We start from the raw sequence: 20615 nt of genomic DNA on the forward strand, positions 1-20615 counted from the left end.
TTTCAGCTCCTGTACTGTATGTGTGGCTTGTTACATCAACATTGCTGCCTGCTGTCTAACCAGTTATATCTTTGTTGAGTGCTGGTCAAAATGTGACTTCAGATTTTGTTTAAGACTGTGGTTAGTTCCCATCTTGTTGTCTACATCAGGAACTGCCCTTAAACTTAAGTCGACTCACAACAGGATGCTGTATGCTTGTAATTTCTTTCCTATAAATTGCTGGCTCATTAAGAAAGTAAGTTAATTGTGTAGGATAGGAAAAGCATTCTGTGACCTTGATGAGGTGGTGCAAACTTTCTCTGTCACATTTTTCATCACGTTACACTTCAGACTGTTGCTGTGGCATAAATGAGTTGTATAGTATCCAAAATCTGAAGGGGATATAGTGTAACTGAAATACATACTAGCACATTAAGGGTACAAACATGCCTACAAAAATTACTGAAATGTGGTGTCCTTGGCAAGAACATGACATAAAATAAATTTTTTAGCTTTATATTTGTCTTACCATGTGCATCATTGCAAAATGTAGTTGGCTTAAGGCAGGGGTGTTAGCTGGACTGTTAGTCACTCAGGGCTAAGCCCAGATTCTTAGCAGACTTCTAAATAGACTGTTTATTTCTTGCATGTGAAGGCTAATTGCTTAAAAAATGTGAAAAATAGACAAAAAGTTGGATTTATCATAAAACTGGCCTTGGGCATTATCACTGTTTGCAGGACTATTAGTTTGTTTTCCTGCTCAGCATGAGAGGATGTCAGTATTTCATTTTCAACCCTTTTACTGGTAAAAAAAAAAAAAAAAAAGAAAAGAAAAGAAAAGAAAAAAAAGGCATATATTCATTTTCCCCCTCACACTAACTGACTGTGTGAGGTAGCGTTTGACAGAATTGAGACCTGTCAGCCAATAAGACACGGGTATTGCCTCCATTCACTGAAGATAAAATGCAACACTCTGTTCACTGAAGATACAAAATGACTGCACTTTCGTCTTCTTTTTTTCTGACGTTCAGTTACGTAGTGACAAACAGCTCCAAGTGGAGAATAATTTGGAGTTAAAGAAAAAAATCTTTGGGGCTACAGCCCAAATGCCCAGGACAGATTTTAATTTAGAGATGTAAATTAATTGTTTGGTAAGAAAAATACCATTATTCTTGTTGAAAGTTATAAGTTATCTATTTAAACTGTTAAAATGTGCCCACCTTGTTCAACACTGAGATACATCACATTATGCGATTCAGTAAAGCATTGTTACCACCCTCTGGTGTTGACAAATTTCACCCATCCTCATGCTGTTTTTTTTATTTTTTATTTATTGTTTGATACATTTTAGATTGTTGCTGCCTACATACAAAAGCTCTGGCTCACCTGGGGGACAGATACAGAGACTGTATATACAAAAGCCACAAATATATCTCTGGGGTAGGAGCAGTGTGAAATTTGGGGGTTGAACTCGTGGCATTATGAATACTAATGAATGAATAATAAGTCGGGACAAGATTTAAGAGATCTTAAGCTATTTTTATTATTACAATATCAACAATTAATTTTTGGACACTTGTCACTGTAACTCATAAACAATATAATGAATACCAAAAACAGTCTTGAGTTAAAAACAACACATGGTTTGCACCATTCCACTAACTATGAGCCAAACTTCAGTGTCCATATAAATCTCCAAGAGCTTCATGTACTCTCTCAACCAGAGACACAAACCGATAAGACTCTCAGCCGACTGTTTGTTCATCCAGCTCATTATTATTATCAAAAAAGTGCGATTCTGATGGAGAGAAGTCCTCCACTTCAAATGATCTCCCACTACCACTACTAATTGTCTGGTATTAGCATAAAGCTTGTTGGGCATCCCTCCCTCTCACCCCCCCTGCTACTAGCGTCACATACTGTGTGCCACCTGTGCACACACTTCAAATATGCATAGAGAACAGAGAAAACAAAAATCAATCTGTAATTACTATTTAAGTAGTCAGGCAATAATCTAAACTTTTCATCAAAGACAACAAGTCACTTAAAAGCCAATTTTGCTTCATTCTCTTCTACAGCAGTGGGTTCATTTTATAATCATTATAAGTCATTATCCAGTGACCTGCTGCTGCATAGGCCTAACCACATGTGGCCACACTGACAGCAAGCCAGTGAGGCCTAAAACTCTTAGTACGCCTGGCTGTCCACCACTTGACACTTTTCTTACTCATTTCTACTCTGCCATCTGGCATGTTTCACATCTTACCCCTGAGAGAGGATTAGTTACATGCTCCTTTCCCAGACATGGCAACGGTTTTACTCTGGAACCAGAAGGAGGAGGAATACTATAGTCAGAAATGATCAGAGAGACTGATATTGACTTCACCTAGCACAGATTGCATGAAGTATATTCAATTAATCTTGCATGTTGGTGGTTCTTATACAATCATTAGATAATATTCGAATATATATTAGTGCATGGTGTTAGATGAACAATAACTTGTGAATATTAAAGGCATTAAATTTAAAGTTAGTATAAATGCAATAATTAAATAATAATTATGCCGAATGCCATATTGATCAGTCTTAGATAATCCACAACTAATACAACAATACATAATTTGCTTTTATGCAACAAAACCAAAATTTGGCAATGTATTAGAAATTACAAAATCAATGTAGTGCACACGAAGAAAAGTAGAGCTTCAGAAAACATGAAAATGGAAATTGATGGACAAAAATATACCTGGCAGTTCTCACAATGCACAAATGTATACCCATCTGTGCGTGCAAACAGTAGTAATTTTGTACACCAACATATCAATCTAAAAATTTGCTCCTTTGTGCTATTTTGGTACTGGCATGATAGATGCTGTTTTGATGGGTGGCTCCTGAAGTTGAACCACCTAGTCCTACTCCTGGGTCTTTAGACCACCCTAAATGTATATTGTCGCAGGAATCCTTCAGTGAGCATGGGTATGATTCAAATGGTCACAATCAAGCCGATGGTACAACAGGACACAAGCAGGACTGAAATCTGTTAGGCCAGGCTGCTTTTAAGATCTACTGGATCATGCATTTAAGGCCTAGGTCTCAGTTCCTCTACGGAGGGAGAGAAACATTTAATAATGATTCATGGAATGAGTGAGATAATCTATACAAAGGAGGCCTGTAGAAGTTTTGCCTTTTTTTGTAAATCAGTGACACCATCTTATCTATATGTACAAAAGGGTGTTGTTTGTGCCACCATTCAGAATATAGCCTCTGTCATCTCATGGCATGTTGTAACTGGAATTGAGCTCCCTCACACATTTCCTGGTTGCTATGTATCCAGTTGTCTTCTGAAAGCTCACCTGGCCAAGGGGAAAATGGAAGGCTGGTAGGCTCCTACACTCTGGAAGTAGGTCGCCCCTTTCAGGCTTGGTTGGTGAGTGTGAAATTAAAAAAGGCCCAGCAGGTCCAATGAAGCTTTAAGTAATTCGGGTTTGCATATCCCTAGGTTTAGTAGTCAGTTAGCATGAGGACTGGACATGCACACCCTTAAACCAACATTTCCACTCCTCTGGGGTCAGGAGTTATGAAAATTATCATTTCTCTCAGTCAGAACTACTTTCCATGAGTAAAGGGTAGAAATGGAGTTTGGTTGGTCTACCATAGTGTGTGACAGTACAGCTACAATGTCAAGTCTACTTAAAAGGCTACAGAGAGAGAGAGAGAGAGAGAGAGAGTGGTAGACCAGAATGTCTTGTAATGAGAGAACAAGTAAACAGTTCCTTTAGAGCACAGGGAGCACTTAATGCTGTGCCATCCAATTTGAGAGTTTTAGGCTTACCTTTCCGTGGCAAGGTGATTGGGAATTGACAGACTGAAATCCTTGAGTAAATCACCAGGAAAATTGGTTATGGCAAGAAGCCTGTGAAGTTGTTACACCATGCAGGACTGGGCCAATTAGTCCCAGGTTCAGCCTTTTTCTAATCCATGTGTATACCCTGTGTCTTGAACTGTCCATAGAGCACAGGGGAGGATCCTGCAGTTCCTTAATGTTCAGAGAAGGTGAATGTGGAGCTAAGTGGAGGGATAGGCCTTTTGGTTACTCAGGTTTCATGTGGTCCTAGAGTCATTCCAAGGCAACCAACACAGACTAACACTGTTAATTGTCTATTACTGGAACAATAATTGAGCTTATCTGTTGTGGAGAATCTGCAGCTCTGAAAGCACTCTTTCATATTGCAGTGATTACTACAGATTTCACTATGCCACAGTGCAAGGATTTTATTTAAATTTTAGTCCCTACCCTGGTGGCTAATGAATGTTTTATGTGGACTTGTCTATGCAACCCCTATGCTGTCTCTTTTCAGCCGATAACCTTATCTGAACTCCATGCCATCACTCTCATTGTTCGCAAAAAAGCATTGATAAGTGGAAATTAAATTTTAAATAGGCATTGTCTGCATCGTTGAAGTCTACCAAGTCTCACTGAGAGCTGAATGAATTGTCAGAGTGTGAGCGGATCTACGGATATAAGCTCTACTTACAGCATTTCTTTGAGGTGTCTGCTCTACTGTAAGCAGTTTTTAGCTTGGGTTTGTTCCTCCCACTTTCTGTATCCAGCAGCAGCTTATGATATAATCTGTGGCTCCTTGCCTCAGTGACAGCAGTTGTTTGCCTGCATGTTTCTCTAAGGAGGCATGATCGAAGACCTTGGGAAACAACTGTTCAACCTGCTGCAAGATTAATTTCAGGGCAGATTGTCGGTCATGTGGAACATGACCATGCCACATGTGAGTGCTCTTTCACTAAGGAGGTCCTTGTCCTTATCAATCTGGTAGGTCGAAGTTAAAATCTTGAACTGAGGCCACAGATTCTGAACCGCTGCTGGATTCACTGTGAAGTTACAACCAAGGCAGGGTTGGGAGAATCCATATGGAGTAATAGACTTAATCAACAGTTGATTAGTAACTATAACAGTAACATTCTGGATAACTATTAATATTAACTAAGTAACATTCTGAAAACTGACATATCTCGTGGACTGTGGTGCTGCAGTTCTCTGGCATGTAGAAGTGATGTGCAGAGTACTTTCATAACATATTCAGAAGCATGGAATACATATTTTATAAAGCAATACTGGAGGATTTATGGACTCACATCAACACTCTTGAGATGGCATGAAATGTTTTTTTTTTTAATGAAGTATATTACTTGATCTTTTCATGAAAGAGTAAAAAGATGACACCTCAGTTATCTTTATAGCTATACTAACATCACAGACGTGACGCTTTGAGACATCTATGAAGTGTCTAACTCTCATCTGTCCTTTCAGGAGATAGATTTGATGTATATGTTTCTTGTAGGAAATTTAATTGGTTGTGCTTCTGCTTGTCTATTTGATTTAACTACTATGAAGCTACATTTCAATACAACTTCAGTTATTTATGAGGCACATATACCAACCAAGTGAATAAATTTAATGCCCTCCATGAAACAAGTTACTTCCTGTTATCAATTGCATCATATCAACTCATATATATGAGTCGTTCACTCACCAGCCTCTATTTTTTCTCCTTTGTGAAATTAATAAAACAAAACAAAAAACAGCTTGTTTTAGAGAAACTGCAAAGCCCATTGTTATTTAATTAATCAACACCTTCTGACCTTCTGAGTGCTGTGATATAGCATCATTTATTGAATATATGAGAAGTGGAGAATTTGCACAATAAACAACAATAAACAACTATTATGGCTATTATAAACTGTTATGCTGAACATGCCGGCCATGTATGCTGCTTGAATTTGAACTTTTTGCATCTTAAATTGTGCCTAAAAGAATGATTTCATAAAATCTGAAGAACCAAAGATTGTTTCATGGCTGCATGTTCTCAAACTGAGCCGGTGGAACAAATTGGAACATTTGAGGGTGAACCTAGAATTTCACTGTTAACAAATGTTGGATAAGAACCAATTTCTTCTCAGTGCTGCACTGGTCACTTTTATTATGATTATAATAGGCTTACTAGGGATGCACCGAAATGAAAATTCTTGGCCGAAGCTGAATATAATGAAAAACTTGGCCGAAGGCCGAACACCGAACACGTTTTTTCCATTTATTTTGCCATTTTTCACCATGGCATAAATTAAGTAGTCAAAATGTGCGTTTTTCTTTTGTGTCAAAGAAAAAAATCAATAAAAAAAAGTACAAATTCAAAATTTATTTAACACTGAACATTTTTTTTTTCATTCCAGCAGGCATAGGCTACCAACAAGGCACAATATAACTTTAAATAAATAAATTAGTAAAATAAAAATATTTTTATGTGGTCATCTTTGAGCACCCTTTGAATAGCCCATGTTAGGCCTATAATTGACTGCTGAAAGAATTTAACACTCTGTAGCCTACAACAAAAAGTGAAATAAAAAGTGCAAAAAATGGTTCTATTCGGTTATATACGGCTGATTATATTGTTGATATATACCGCTCGCGTCCCTGTACACCTCGCGGAGTATTATAGTAGATATAGTATAGATAGATACGTTGTTAATGTTATGTTCCTTGATAGATTTAGTTAGTTTAAACTATAGATTACTTTTAGTCCCCGCTGGTTTTTTTGCTCCCAGTCCATAGTACTAGTTCATGTTTATTGTTTTGTGTTTTAACCCTGTTTTCTGTGACCGCGACTTTGATTCTTGCTTTGCCCCATTTATGCCTTTTGCCGATAGCCCAATAACCCTTTGCCTGTCTTGACTAAGTTTTTTTTACGATTTGTCTGCCTGACCTTAAATTACGTCTTTTCCTGCTTCCGTACTCTACTCCCTTATGTCTCGCGATGTGACAGAAACATGCTCCGGAACAGAAACAAAACAAACGCACGTGTCCACAGTAAACATCCGAAGAGCACGTAGTTTGTGCATGTAGCTCGTGCATGTAGCTCGTGCATGCGCGCGCCCCCTTAATGAGGTCGTGACATTCGCGCGTCTCACTCTGGTTGCTAGGCTGTTTTGTCGCGTCATCAAACACGTCATTGTTCGGTCAAATTTATTCAGCCTTTTCACTTATTAATAATTTCGGTTGCCAAACAATCGGTGCATCCCTAGGCTTTACACTTTATATATAGAATATAATGCTTTACTATAGGGATGTAACCAAATACAAGTACATTATTTATATTAAATAGATAATGTGGTCTAAATGGATACAACTACAGATATGAATAGGATGTGAACTGTTTCTTTCAGGGTTTCCTAGCTTGCCTGACAGGTTTACAGAGCATCTGGTTGAGACTAGAGGTGTGCATCAGGACTGGGATGCCAAGGAATGCAAAAAAATGTCACTCAGTTGACTTACTTTTATGCTTTATACAGGCATCTGTGAGTGCTCTGATATAACGCTCACAAGACAAACAAAGATCATGTTGCACAATAAATGACGTGCTGACAGTGCTGGCATGGTGTTTTCTGGAGAATAGTATGGGGGGCACGGTGGCTCAGTGGTTAGCACAGGTTTGCCCTGTGTGCATGGAGTTTGCAGTTCTCCCAGTCCTCCGGGTACTCTGGGTTTCCTCCCCCAGTCCAAAGACATGCATTGTAGGCTGACTGGCCTAATTGTCCGTAGTGTTTGAATGGGTGTTTAGTGTGTATGCGCGATTTTGCCCTGCAGTGGGTTCGCACTAGGACTGCAACAACTAATTGATAAAATCGATAAAATAATCGATAATTAAAATTGCATGAGAATGCTTTAATATTAAGCGCTTCAGACAAACTCATAAGTGTATTCACATGGCTTTTCCTGTCAGATGGTGCGACAGATGTTCTTTAATGTGTTCCAGACATGTTTCCATTTTACATAAAGGCACGTCCTGACAGCAAGTGAGTCTCCATTCACTGAACGATCACGAGACCATACATGTGCGTCAATCAATCAGCACATAATAGAAAGGAAGCACAATAACTCTGACTAAAATATTCATTTTAATCAAATCTCTGCAGGTAACTCATCTTTCTTGTGACGAGTCTCATTCAAAATATTTTCATTCCTCTCCTCAGCTTCAGTTTTAACTCACCATTTCATGTTAAATCATTTCAACTAATCATTTCATGTTAAATCACTCTTCTCTGTGCTCATCTTTTATTGTGTTAGGCAAATCGAAATGTATTTTTGTTCCTGTAAATCTGTGTGTAGTTTATGTTAATGAAACAATGTTAATTTCAATTAAGGTACAGAAGAATATCCAGTAATAAAATTGGTTTATTTTCCATTTAATTCATAAAGTGTTATTATGAGAACCAGGAATGTAATCTGAAATTCCATGGCTGTTTGCCGAAGGTATGCTAGTATGAGCAGTGTACTGTAGACTATGGTAGGCAGTTAGGGCCTGCAGGCTACAACAAGGTTTTTTTGCCCATTATTGAAAAAGGTAACTTTCCATTTCCAATCTATGCTTCACAATTCTGGATGTGAAATTACATTAATTCAAATGGAAATCATCACATAAAGCGATGGACAGCACTGAAAAAAACCTGCTGAAATCATCTGTAAGTAACAATTTCGGACCCCTGGTTTTGACATTTTCACGTCACTTATTTTAAAAACGGAAAGTTGTTGAGCAGTGTTTATTTTACTAGAAGGCAAATATTGCTTTAAAAGGAGGCAGCTTTAAAAAAAAATTGCCTCTGGCTCCTGGCCTGAGGGAAATCATTTATATCATCTTTATTATTGGAGTGATGCAGTAAGTTTTTTGCTAAAATGTATCAATTGAAAAAAAGGATCCCAGAGAAATATGACAGGAAGATTCTTTTATCATTTTCTGTTTATGCGGGGTTAATTGAACATATATGGTCTTTGTTACTACTTTTGAAGCTCTACCAATGGCCAATGGCTGTGCTACCTTGGCTCTACCTAGACACCAGGGGAAAAAGAAAAACTCTAAACTGTATGGACTGATGTAGACAGCAAAGTCATATAAACTTCACATGAATAATCAGATTATTCACAAATGAAATGTACACATTTTTAGACACTTCATGTGTTCAGATTATTTTTCATAAGGGTTACCATTACCATGTTTTAGAATTGTCCAGCAATCAGTGATCAATCTCATGAAAATATGAAGAAAACCATAGATTTACACAAATAAGACCACCAAGAATTTAGTGCTATCAAGACACTAGTAGATAAAGTTGAATGAGTTCATCTTGCTTTTGTTATTTGTCATAAACATAGAGAAATGATGTAGAACATACTAGATAAAAAAGAGATTGTCATATACAGTATGTATATCACAGAAATATCAAGTTTGGAAGAACAGTTTCTAGTTTATTAAGTTTCCTTAACTAATAAACTGACAACTCAGTGTATATGGAATTGTAGTATATATGCAGTATATATTGTAGTAATATATGCTCTGTTGCATGTTTATTCAGGTTTGGCAAAGGAACCAAATAAACTAGAAACAAACAAATACAACCCAAATTCTGAAAACGGGAAAGTATGGAAAATATATTTAAAAAAAACAAACAAACAAAAAGAGTCATTTGAAAATTCAATTCACTATTCATTACTAAATTACACAATTCATTACTATATTGAAAACACATTAGCGGGTGTTTTAGTTTGTGAATTTAATTTATTTTTGAAAATATACTAGAGCGGCAACAACTAATCGATAAAATCGATAATAATCGATTATGAAAATCGTTGTCAACGAATCTCATTATTGATTAGTTGGTCTGTGTGCGGCACCGGGTTGCATTTACTCATTACGTTACTTCTCTTCCGTTTCAGAGAGTAAATACTAAAGTTGCGTCCCAAATGACGTACTGTAAACGTAATGCACTGTGTATTCTACTGTCTAGTGTATGAATTTTAGAAAGGTAATATCATCTCAAATGGAACACTAGTGTTTTTTTTTTACTAACCAGAAGTATAAGCCTCTTCCTAGTCAGTGGCGCATGACGTCATATGCACGTAAAGTGATGCCACTAGCCAGAATACCACTGTCACTGACAGTGACTTTCATCAGTTTACTGTTTATGTCACCGTTACCTTTTATTCCCAACATGACCTTAGTCCTCATCAGACGGAGGAGTAATTGTCACGTGACTGACGAAGAAAGTGTGCGACCTCCAGGTCCTCTAAGGCAGGAGGCATTATATAGTAAACACCGCGGAGTAAATCAAACTTTATAAAGGGGAGTCTGTGTAGTACGGAAGCACAGCAGTGATGCTGTCACAACTTCCTTAAAAGGTTTAGTTTAATTTAAGTTAATTGTCATTGTATGCTGTATCAGTGTAACTTCTGTTGCTTATTATAATGGAAGTGATGTGTTAGTAATGAGGCCACGTTGCGCCTCATGCGCGGTGTTGACGCGCTGATACATTGTGGAAGCACGAGCAAGATCTGTAATGTCTAATTAAAACACTATGATCAAAAGTAACACAAACACAAGTAAAACAATATTCCTGAAGACAGTGAGTAACAGAAACCGCAAGGTGCAGTGAAAGTGAGTTTTTATTATTAATTTAGTACAGTAGTTTAATTCAGTGGTTTTTGTGCATCCATAAAAAGTAATGCATATACTATTATATAATATAAACTTTATATATATATATATATATATATATATATATATATATATATATATATATATATATATATATATATAACAAATGAATAATACATATTCTGGTGTGTGTCTGTGTGTATTGGGTTCTTTTATAATTGGACCTATATAATTGGACAAGCAGTTGTGTAAAGTTTTAGTCTCAATTTCACATTTGTAACACTCAGTTTGTGGATTTTATTTTAAATAAACGAAAAAAAAAATGGCCCTGAAAGTTTGCCCCCCCCCCCCCTCAGATTAATCGATTAATCGAAAAATAATCGCCCAACTACTCGATTATGAAAAGAATTGTTAGTTGCAGCCCTAAAAATATATACTCATTTCAAATCTGATGTTGATTACAGCTTGGATGGTCCTTTTCCTCTTTGGACTGGAGAAAACGATGACTGTTTTGTTCAAAAACTATTTGAAATGTTGACTCGTCAGACCACAAAACACGATTCCACTGTGCTACTGTCCATCTCAGATGAGACCGAACCCATAGCAATTGGTGGTGCTTCTGGACAGTGTTGATGTATGGCCTCTGCTTTCCATAGTAAAGCCTTAACTTGCATCTGTGGATGCAGTGGTGAATGGTGTTGACTGACGAAGGTTTAACAAAGTATTCCCAAGCCCATGGCAGAAATCCATTACAGACTCATGATGGTTTTTAAGACAGTGATGTCTGAGGGATCAGAGATCACTTGCATTCAGAAGTGAAACTTACTGACACTGGTGACTTTCAGAGGTATTCAGTAAACATCAAACCATATCAATGATTGCATATTTTTTAATGTTAAATAGAAGCATGTTTTTAATCCATTTAATATTTATCTTAGATTATGTGAAGCATGCACAGTGCAAGTCCCTGTGTAACTTGTTACTACAGAAATGATAATGCATTACAATGAGTGAATTAATATAAACCTGTGATTTGCCTTGCAGCCAGAACTACAGTCTAAGTACCTGTTATAGAAAAGTAATCACCCTCAATCAAATTTGTGATTTCAAAATCACTGTGGTAAAAACAGATTAGCTTTAACACTGTTCTATTCAATACGCAACACCCAGACAAACCTAGCAGGCCCAGTACCACTACACAAATCTTTCTCTGTGTATTATATGTCCCTGATGATCAGTTAAGTCCATTTGAACACTGACTGCCCACTTAATTGTACTGCAGAAAACGAAACCCACACAACAATTACTCGATGTGTAGAGGAAAGAGTATCAGGGGAACTGATCCCATTGCTGCTCAGGTTTGTTGAAGCTCATGATAGATGAGCTGTGGTGAACTGCTCTATTCGACTCCATCACCGTGTGTGTTATCCTGATGGATGAGTAAGCATTTCAATCTGAAAAGCTCTACAGCAGTTGAAACCTTTCCTGCCATCATCCAAACCACATTATAGAATAGACCGACCTTCAGGAGCAGACACAATCTATACTACTAAAAGCAAAAAAACATCACCCAGAGCTGTTGCACAAACTATCAAGTGATTTAAATTTACATAAGCCTACTTTGTTGCCATTGTGCTATAGAAACACAGCCCTAGTTATTAATGTAAACACAGCACCAGCAGAAGCTCATGACCATAGGTTTCAGTGGGGAAGTACAACATTAATAATGACATAGCCTTAAACAAAATTAAGTCTTTATGCTATAAGCTACGATCCAGAGAAATTTTAGCATAAACCTATAATAGGTATTTGAGAGTCGAGAATCATCCAGCATAGAGTCAGTCAGCTTGAGAGGTTATATACTGTATGTACTGTAGGACATCAACGCACAAGCAGCATATATGACCAACAAAATAGAACCACAATACAATGGACCCTCTCAGCCAGAAAACCCAACAGAAAGCTCTGGACCAAACATTACAAACTAACTTCACTCAGCTATCCATAGGAACCATGAAACAACGAATAGTCACTCAACAGACACTGAGGAGCCACTTAATTACTGCCTGTCTGTATCTGCCTTATGAATGAATGAATGCCTTTTATTGTCACTATACACATGTACAATGAAATTAAGAGCCACTCCTTTTTGTTCCGTGCAAACATATACATTCAATACACAAGAAGAGTAAACAGATAATACACAGATAAATAAATAAGATAAATAAACAAAATAAATAAACAAGATATACAATATATGCAAGATATATGCACGATAGATAGATATTAGGGTGGATGGCGGAGGTACTATGAAATGCACAGTTTGAGACAATATATACATATGCTGTGGACTCAGTACATGTGTTTGTTTATCATGGTAATAGCTTTTGGGAAGAAACTATTCTTAAATCTACTAGTCCTTGTTTTGATGCACCTGTAACGTCTCCCTGAGGGCAACAGATTGAACAGATCAAAGCCAGGGTGAGAACTGTCCTTAATGATAGTTTTTCCTCTGCTGAGGCAACGGGAAGTATAAATATCCATCAGGGAGGGGAGAGGGCAGCCAATGATCTTCTGTGCTGCTCTTACTACCCTCTGAAGCCTCTCCCTGTCTGCTGCGGTGCAGCTACCATACCACACCGTGATACAGTATGTCAGCAAGCTCTCGACGGACGAGCGGTAGAAGATCAGCAGCAGATTGGAGTCCAGATTGTACTTCCTGAGAACCCTCAGGAAGTGTAGCCGCGTTTGAGCCTTCTTGATGACCGCTGTGATGTTGTCCGTCCAGGAGATGTTAGCAGAGATAAGGACGCCAAGAAACCGGACGGTGTGGACCTTCTCTACACACTCCCCATTGATGAAGAGGGGGGCCAGCTCCATGTTTTGTTTTCTGAAGTCTACAATAAGTTCCTTGGTTTTCTTGGTGTTTAGAGTCAGGTTGTTCTTTGAACACCAGGCTGCCAAGTTTAGGACTTCCTCTCTGTAGGCTGCCTCCTCTCCTTTTGAGATAAGTCCGACCACTGTGGTGTCGTCAGCAAACTTGATGATAATATTATTGTTGTAGACTGGTCTACAGTCATATGTGTAGAGACAGTACAGGAGGGGGCTCAACACACAGCCCTGTGGAGAACCTGTGCTCAACGTGCGAGTGGAGGAGAGGTGGGGCCCGAGTCTCACTGTCTGGAACCGGTTGGTCAGAAAGTCCTTTATCCAGGCACACGTGAGGCGGGGGAGACCAAGGGTGACCAATTTGGTGACGAGAATGTCCGGAATTATTGTATTAAAAGCCGAACTGTAATCCACAAAAAGCATCCGTACGTAGCTCTGTTGCTGCTCAAGATGTCTCAACACGTAGTGGACAGCTACGGCGATAGCATCCTCTGTGGATCTGTTTGCACGATAAGCAAATTGAAAAGGATCGAAATCTGGGGGGAGGTAGTCCTTGATGTGCTGAAGAACCAATCTCTCAAAGCACTTCATGATAACTGGAGTGAGGGCTACAGGACGATAATCATTCAGGCTAGTGGTGGGCGATTTCTTTGGCACTGGAATGATTGTGGCTGATTTTAGGCAGGACGGGATGACTGCTTGGGCCAGGGAGAGATTGAAAATTCTGGTAAAGATGTGGGCAAGCTGGTGGGCACATGATCTGAGCACGTTACCAGGTACACCGTCTGGGCCAGCAGCCTTCCTGGGGTTCACTGCCAGAAACATCCGTCTAACATCGTGTTCCCTCACAGTAAGTAGAGTGGTGCAGGAACCAGAAGGGGATGGAGGCAGGGCTGGACTGGTACGGGGGCCAGATGAGGGTGGAGGTGGGGCTGGAGCAGATGAGTGCTGTTGTTGTGATGTTTCAAAGCGAGCGAAGAAGCAATTTAGCTCTTCTGCCAGAATCGCACTCAGGACTCCTGTTGTCGCCTCACGGCCTCTGTAGTTCGTGATGTTCTGTATACCCTGCCACACCTCCCGTTTATTTTTGCTGGACAGGTGGGACTCTATGCTCCTCTTATAGGCCGCCTTAGCTTCCTTAATACCGCCTTTCAGGTTGGCACGGGCAGCTCTGTACAGAGCTCTATTACCAGACCTGAAGGCAGCGTCGCGGGCTTTGAGTAGTGTGCGGACCTGTTTGGTCATCCATGGTTTCTGGTTTTGGAAAACCCGGATGTTTTTTTCCACAGTCACATTTCCGATACAGAACTTGATGTAGTCCAGTACCGTTCCTGTTAATGTTTCTAGCTCTTGATGTTCAAACAAATCCCAGTCTGTCTGTTCGAAGCAGTCCTGTAGTTTGCAGAATGCATCATCAGGCCAGGTGGTAACAGTCTTTATAGTGGTCGTGACACTGCGTCTGAGGGGTGTGTAGGCAGGGGAGAGCAGGAGGGAGAGATGGTCTGATTGGCCGAGGTGGGGGAGAGGTATGGCTCTATACGCGTGCTTGATGTTGGAGTAAACATGATCCAAAGTGTTCGCCCCTCTAGTAAAACACTTAACATGTTGATAGAATTTCGGGAGTACAGTCTTCAAGTTCGCCTTATTAAAGTCTCCTGCAATTATGTGAACACCGTCTGGGTAAGCCCTCTGCTGCTCGTTTATGGTGTTCAACAGGAGAGAGAGCGCCGTGTTCACATTGGCATCAGGTGGAATATACACAGCCGTGATAATCACCACTGTAAGCTCTCTCGGTAGAAAAAAGGGTCGACATCTTACGGACATGTACTCGAGGTCAGGGGAACAATGTTTGTCTATCATTGTTCCGTAGTTACACCAATTCTCATGCACATACATACAGAGCCCCCCCCCTCTGCTCTTACCGGAGTCCTCAGTCCTGTCCCAGCGAAGCATAGTACGACCTGCTAGCTGCATGCTAGCATCGGGTATCCTCGGATGAAGCCAGGTTTCAGTAATAATCAAAACACAGCAGTCGCGAACATAGCGATTTCCAGCTAGTTGTAATTCCAAGTTGTCGATTTTATTCACTAGGGATCTGGCATTGGAGAGAAACAGGCTCGGTAAAGGTGGCTTGTGTGGTTGTTTTCTTAGCCTTAGCATAATACCGGACCTGCATCCCCGCTTTTGCTTCCTCTCCCTCTGCCGTCTGCGCCGCCTTCTGGACCCGACAACAATCCACGGAGAGCCCGGCAATCTCGCTATGTCGTCTGGGATGTTGTGCGTGTGATGAAACATTCTCGTAATAGGTATGCAGTGTTGATCCCCAATATCCATAAGGTTCTGACTTGTATAGCGGATGTTCGTGGAATCGATAATGCACAAACAAATAATAAAGAAATAATACAAAAACAATGAAAAAGAGCACTGGAAAGGAGAGCCGTGAGCCGCAGCAACGGTGTGCGCCGCCATCTTGGTTGCCAGGTAAACACAGGACCAGGTAAACTCTGCCAGGTAAATCCCAGCTATCTTGCAACAATAGGGCAAGTGTTAGATACATCCCTGACCCAGGGCTGAACCATCTGACCCTCAGAAACTGCTGTCAAATCCAGTGATTTAGGCCACTGGCCAAGACCAGATGGCTTACCCAGCAGATAAAGTCCAAGGTCCCTCACCAGTAAATCTGATGACCTAAGCATTAGGAAAGGGGGGCCTCAGGAAAGGCTCAACACAAAGCCCCTGTGTTCACACTTTCCACAATCAGAGCAAAATGTGATAGATTTTATTAGATATAAGTTTTATATATCTTATATATGTCCTATCTTGCTCTCTCTCTCTCTCTTTGTCTATACATACACACACACACACACACACACACACACACACACACATACACATATATATATATATATATATATATATATATATATATATATATATATATATATATAAAGATATGCCAAGCCGCCACTGTTGGGCCCTTGAACAAGGCCCTTAACCCTTAACTGCTCAGATGTATATGTGAAATAAAATGCAAATTGCTCTGGATAAGGGCGTCTGCCAAATGCCGTAAATGTAAAAATGTAAACGTAAATACTCCCCCAACATTCAGTATCATTGTATAATTGTTTTGTTTCGTCAATGGAAGTCCATGATTGTATGTAGCTGGCAGAAAGATACACCTCATACTATTATAATGTACAAGGCTTAATTTAAATAGTGCCTTTCTCATACACAAGTTCGCTTTGCAATTTTGGGAAAAAAACACACAGACTCAAAACAACTGCTTTTTTAACACGTTTTCCTCGGAGTTTGGTCATTTTCCACTTCCAGACTACTATCGGAAAGGCAAACGACTAACATATGCTTCCTCTCAGACTTTTCAAACAACTGCACATGCTGCATCACAGGGCAACTGAACACTCAGAACAAGAAAGCGCTATCTACCCTCTTATGCATACATGAGCTCACAGACACCCATGATTAGTTAGTTATTTTGATTGACAGGGGAGAAAGCGTAATGCCATCCGGAAAGCACTAGCAAATCATTGGGATTCAGTTTCCTGATGACAAGTTAAACTGTTACTCTTGTGCCACTTGGGAGTCTTGGTATTAGTATGCCATCTAAATGAGTTTTGAAACAAAGTACATAAACATTCACAACTTAGACTGCAGAAACATTTTTTTTTGCTGGTGGTACAAAACAAGTAAAAAGAAAAGAATTCTGAAAACAGTGTGTCAAAACAATAAAAATGGATTTAGAGCTTGGTCCACATAGAGTGCTGTTGTCGTAACTGTGTGAAGAAAAACAACTTGGTTAGTAAACTTGGTTAAAATGCTGGTTAATAAACAAGGGGAAAAACCTGTAAAGTCACATATCAGAACTTTTATGGATACAAAAAAAGATTGTGTTTATTTGAATGTGTTTATAAATACAGTGTATTGTTTGATTGGGTTTTGGAAGCAGCCAGTGTATGTGTATCCATTTCAGATTATAGTAAATCAACATGCATTTGTTGTCAACTTTAGGGTAGTATTGTGTGTGTGTGTGTGTGTGTGTGTGTGTGTGTGTGTGTGTGTGTGTGTGTGAGAGAGAGAGAGAGAGAGAAAGAAAGAGAGAGCGAGAGAGAGACGGAGAGACACACGCACCCACACACACACACAAAGTGAGAGGACACAGACATAGTGAGCAGCACCTCTATTATTTCTCAAGTGAATGTGATTGATGGCAGCACAAAGAAACTAAACAAAAACAGTTTCAGGACAGTATGCCTAGGAGAAATAGACAATTGCTGGGTGATTTAGCCTGCTGCATTTAAGCTCTAATTATTTCCTTTGAATTAGGTTTGTATGTCTTGTATTGAAAGTATCCGCCCCAACACCTACATCAGGAATATCAGCACAGCAGCTGTGTGCTTCAGCATTTTCCATATGCCTGAAAAGACCTTTATTCCATGACGGCCACCCCCCCCCCCCACCCCCACAGAGTCACTGAATGTTTTCAGATGCAAATGATGCCCACATTAGGGGTATTGTGGAACGTAACGTAGGTGTTTTTTTTTCAGTAGGAAATGGCTCTCTGTTGATTCTTTGTCCTCTATATCTCAAATCAGTGAAATTCATCATCGTTGAATAATGTTCAAAAACCGAATGCATGATTCATAGTGCTGTTATCTTCTCACACAGTTCCAAACCAAATCCACAGAATAGTCATTCTAATTCTCTTTCACAGGTGTTCTGATTATACACTGCTTTTTTCCCCCATGAGGAAAGCTACCATATGAAGTGGGAATTAACACCACTGACCTTTAACTGATGTTTTTACGCTTCCCAACTACACAATGGCCCTCATTTCTCTGAAGCGTGACAGAATAATAATCATCCCTGTGTTTCAGAGAATGCTCAGTTGTGTTACTGAGTGATTTGCAAACTTGAACCTTACCAGCACACAACTAAGGACAGCTAATAACATGCAGGATTATTCCATTTTAATGGTGATCAAATCCAATGTGCTAAAAATAGAAGAATTTAATTTGCACACAAAAGCTTGTCTTTATGCATTTTGTGTAGGAAGTTTCGGCAGAGTGAGTAAGAGAAGACTAGACTAATTGAATTAAGTTCAGTTAAATTAATTGTAATTAAATTAGTCAGGTTTTTACCACTGACATAATGTGGCAGGGGAAATACTCTGCTGTTTGTGTGTGAAAAGAAGGTGAATGAAGTACAAACGAATGATGTGAAATGAACTTCATCAGGACTTGTAAAAAGTTCTGCTTTTTCAAGCACAAAGAAATACTTTTGTTTTCATATGAACAGCTGTTCTGCAATTTTAATGACATGAGCAAATGTATATATCATTTACTCCCACATTTGAAATAGATGGAAAAATACTGAATAGTTCTCCAAACAACTAGTGCTGTCACTGGTGCTCTTATCATGTAATGACTAATTAGTTGAGATGGAAGATTTGATCGTCTCTCTGATCAAATATCCTTTCCAAGACTAATCTGGCAATTCTCATTAGTTATGACTAATGATGTTGAGCAGAACTGGATCTAATCCTGATTTCTAATGCAAGTGCTGACTTCTGTACTGTTACACTTTTCCTGTAGCAGCTGCAAACTTTGGGTTTGTTTCTCACTTGCTTTATAGTGCTACATAAACAGAGAAAGCATTTTTCATTCCTCTACCAGAGGGCTTTTTTGAAGTTGTGTTCAGCTGGGTTTTTTTAGTTCAGGAGAGAGTAAAAAATATCTATCTGGGGAATAGTGACAACAGGGAGATGTAGGCGGTAGACTGTCTCTCTGGTGACATTTTAGCCTGCCTGATGCCCTAAGGCCACATGACGCAAAAAACCCTACCTTGTTAACAGTCGTGTCATCCTTCCTTGTTAGAAAGCCATTGCATTTCTTCCACTTACTCTGAACATATGGTTCTAACCTGACCAGTGGATGCTATTTTTTTTTCTTTTTTTCAGTGAATATGCTGACAGGACCAGAAATTTCAGTTGCAACAATTTAATGTGACATTCAGTTTGGTTAGCACAAGAAAAAAAGAACCAAATCCTATCCTATATCATGTCATTCTAGCATGGGTTTGTAATGTTAGGATATTTAGGACATGAGGTTTACACCACTTCGTAAAAAACTCATTTCAATATAGTGTGATTCACATGTATGTGTAAAATTACAATTAACTACCTGCACTGCCATTATTTACCTGTATTTACTTTGTCATTAATGAAATAATTACATACTGTATGTGTAACAAGGAAATTGTAATAGCAGTTCTGCGTATTGTGCAATTACAGAGTTACAAAGCAGAGTGTTAACTACTGTGTGTGTATATATTTACATTTACATGTATGGCATTTGGCAGATGCCCTTATCCAGAGCGACTTACAGAAGTGCTTTGGAGTTTCTATCATTAAATATATCCCTATACTGGATCACTAGGTCAAGGACTAAGAATCAGTCTTATAACTCTGTTGGGAGTTAATATAGTAAGAAAACACATAAACAATAATTAGTTTTCTTTTGTTTTTATTTATTTATTTAAGTCACTGTGTGACTGTTTTACTGTTTACACTATTTACACTGTTTGTGGACTATATTAGCCCACATGTACAACCCCTACCTCTATTTCCGAGTCTGTGGATCCTTGATTTGGTATATTTAACTGTTTTTTTATTAGTTATTCTTTTAGCATCCTGCTTATACTTTATTGTATGTTGTATTATGTGTGATGTCTTGAGCTACTGGGACCTTGAATTTCCCCTTGGGGATCAATAAAGTATCTATCTATCTATCTATCTATCTATCTATCTATCTATCTATCTATCTATTTATCCATCTATCTATCTATCTATCTATCTATCTATCTATCTATCTATTTATTTATTTATTTTTCAAATTAAAAGTGCTCTATATATCCAGTGTTTGTGCTGCACATGATCTTGAGATTAGCAATAGGCTTGCCTGAGCTGAGTGAATTGCTTCAGAACAACTATTCTTGTTCAGGAGATCAGAATGATCATTTACAAACATTTACAGTGTTAAACATCATAAGGACTTTATAATCAATGCCAAAACTAACTGGAAGTTAACATACCTTAGATGAGACTGGTGGAATATTCACTGACTTTATTTTCCATGTTGCTGCATTCTGAACTAGCTGAAGCCTTCTGAAACCAAACAGCAAAATGACACAGTATGTTATAAAACATTGATATTGGTTTACATTAAAACGATACTG

General features: G+C 38.8%; 1 protein-coding gene across 3 annotated transcripts in view; it reads left to right on the forward strand.

Moving 5' to 3' along the window:
* The window catches only part of LOC108269515 (leucine-rich repeat and fibronectin type-III domain-containing protein 2), a 144838-nt gene that overhangs the window by 32578 nt on the left and 91645 nt on the right, over positions 1–20615 (forward strand). The gene's annotated exons all lie outside the window — the stretch shown is intronic.

This window comes from Ictalurus punctatus, chromosome 9 (assembly GCF_001660625.3).
Source record: "Ictalurus punctatus breed USDA103 chromosome 9, Coco_2.0, whole genome shotgun sequence".
In the NCBI taxonomy this organism is placed as follows: domain Eukaryota; kingdom Metazoa; phylum Chordata; class Actinopteri; order Siluriformes; family Ictaluridae; genus Ictalurus; species Ictalurus punctatus.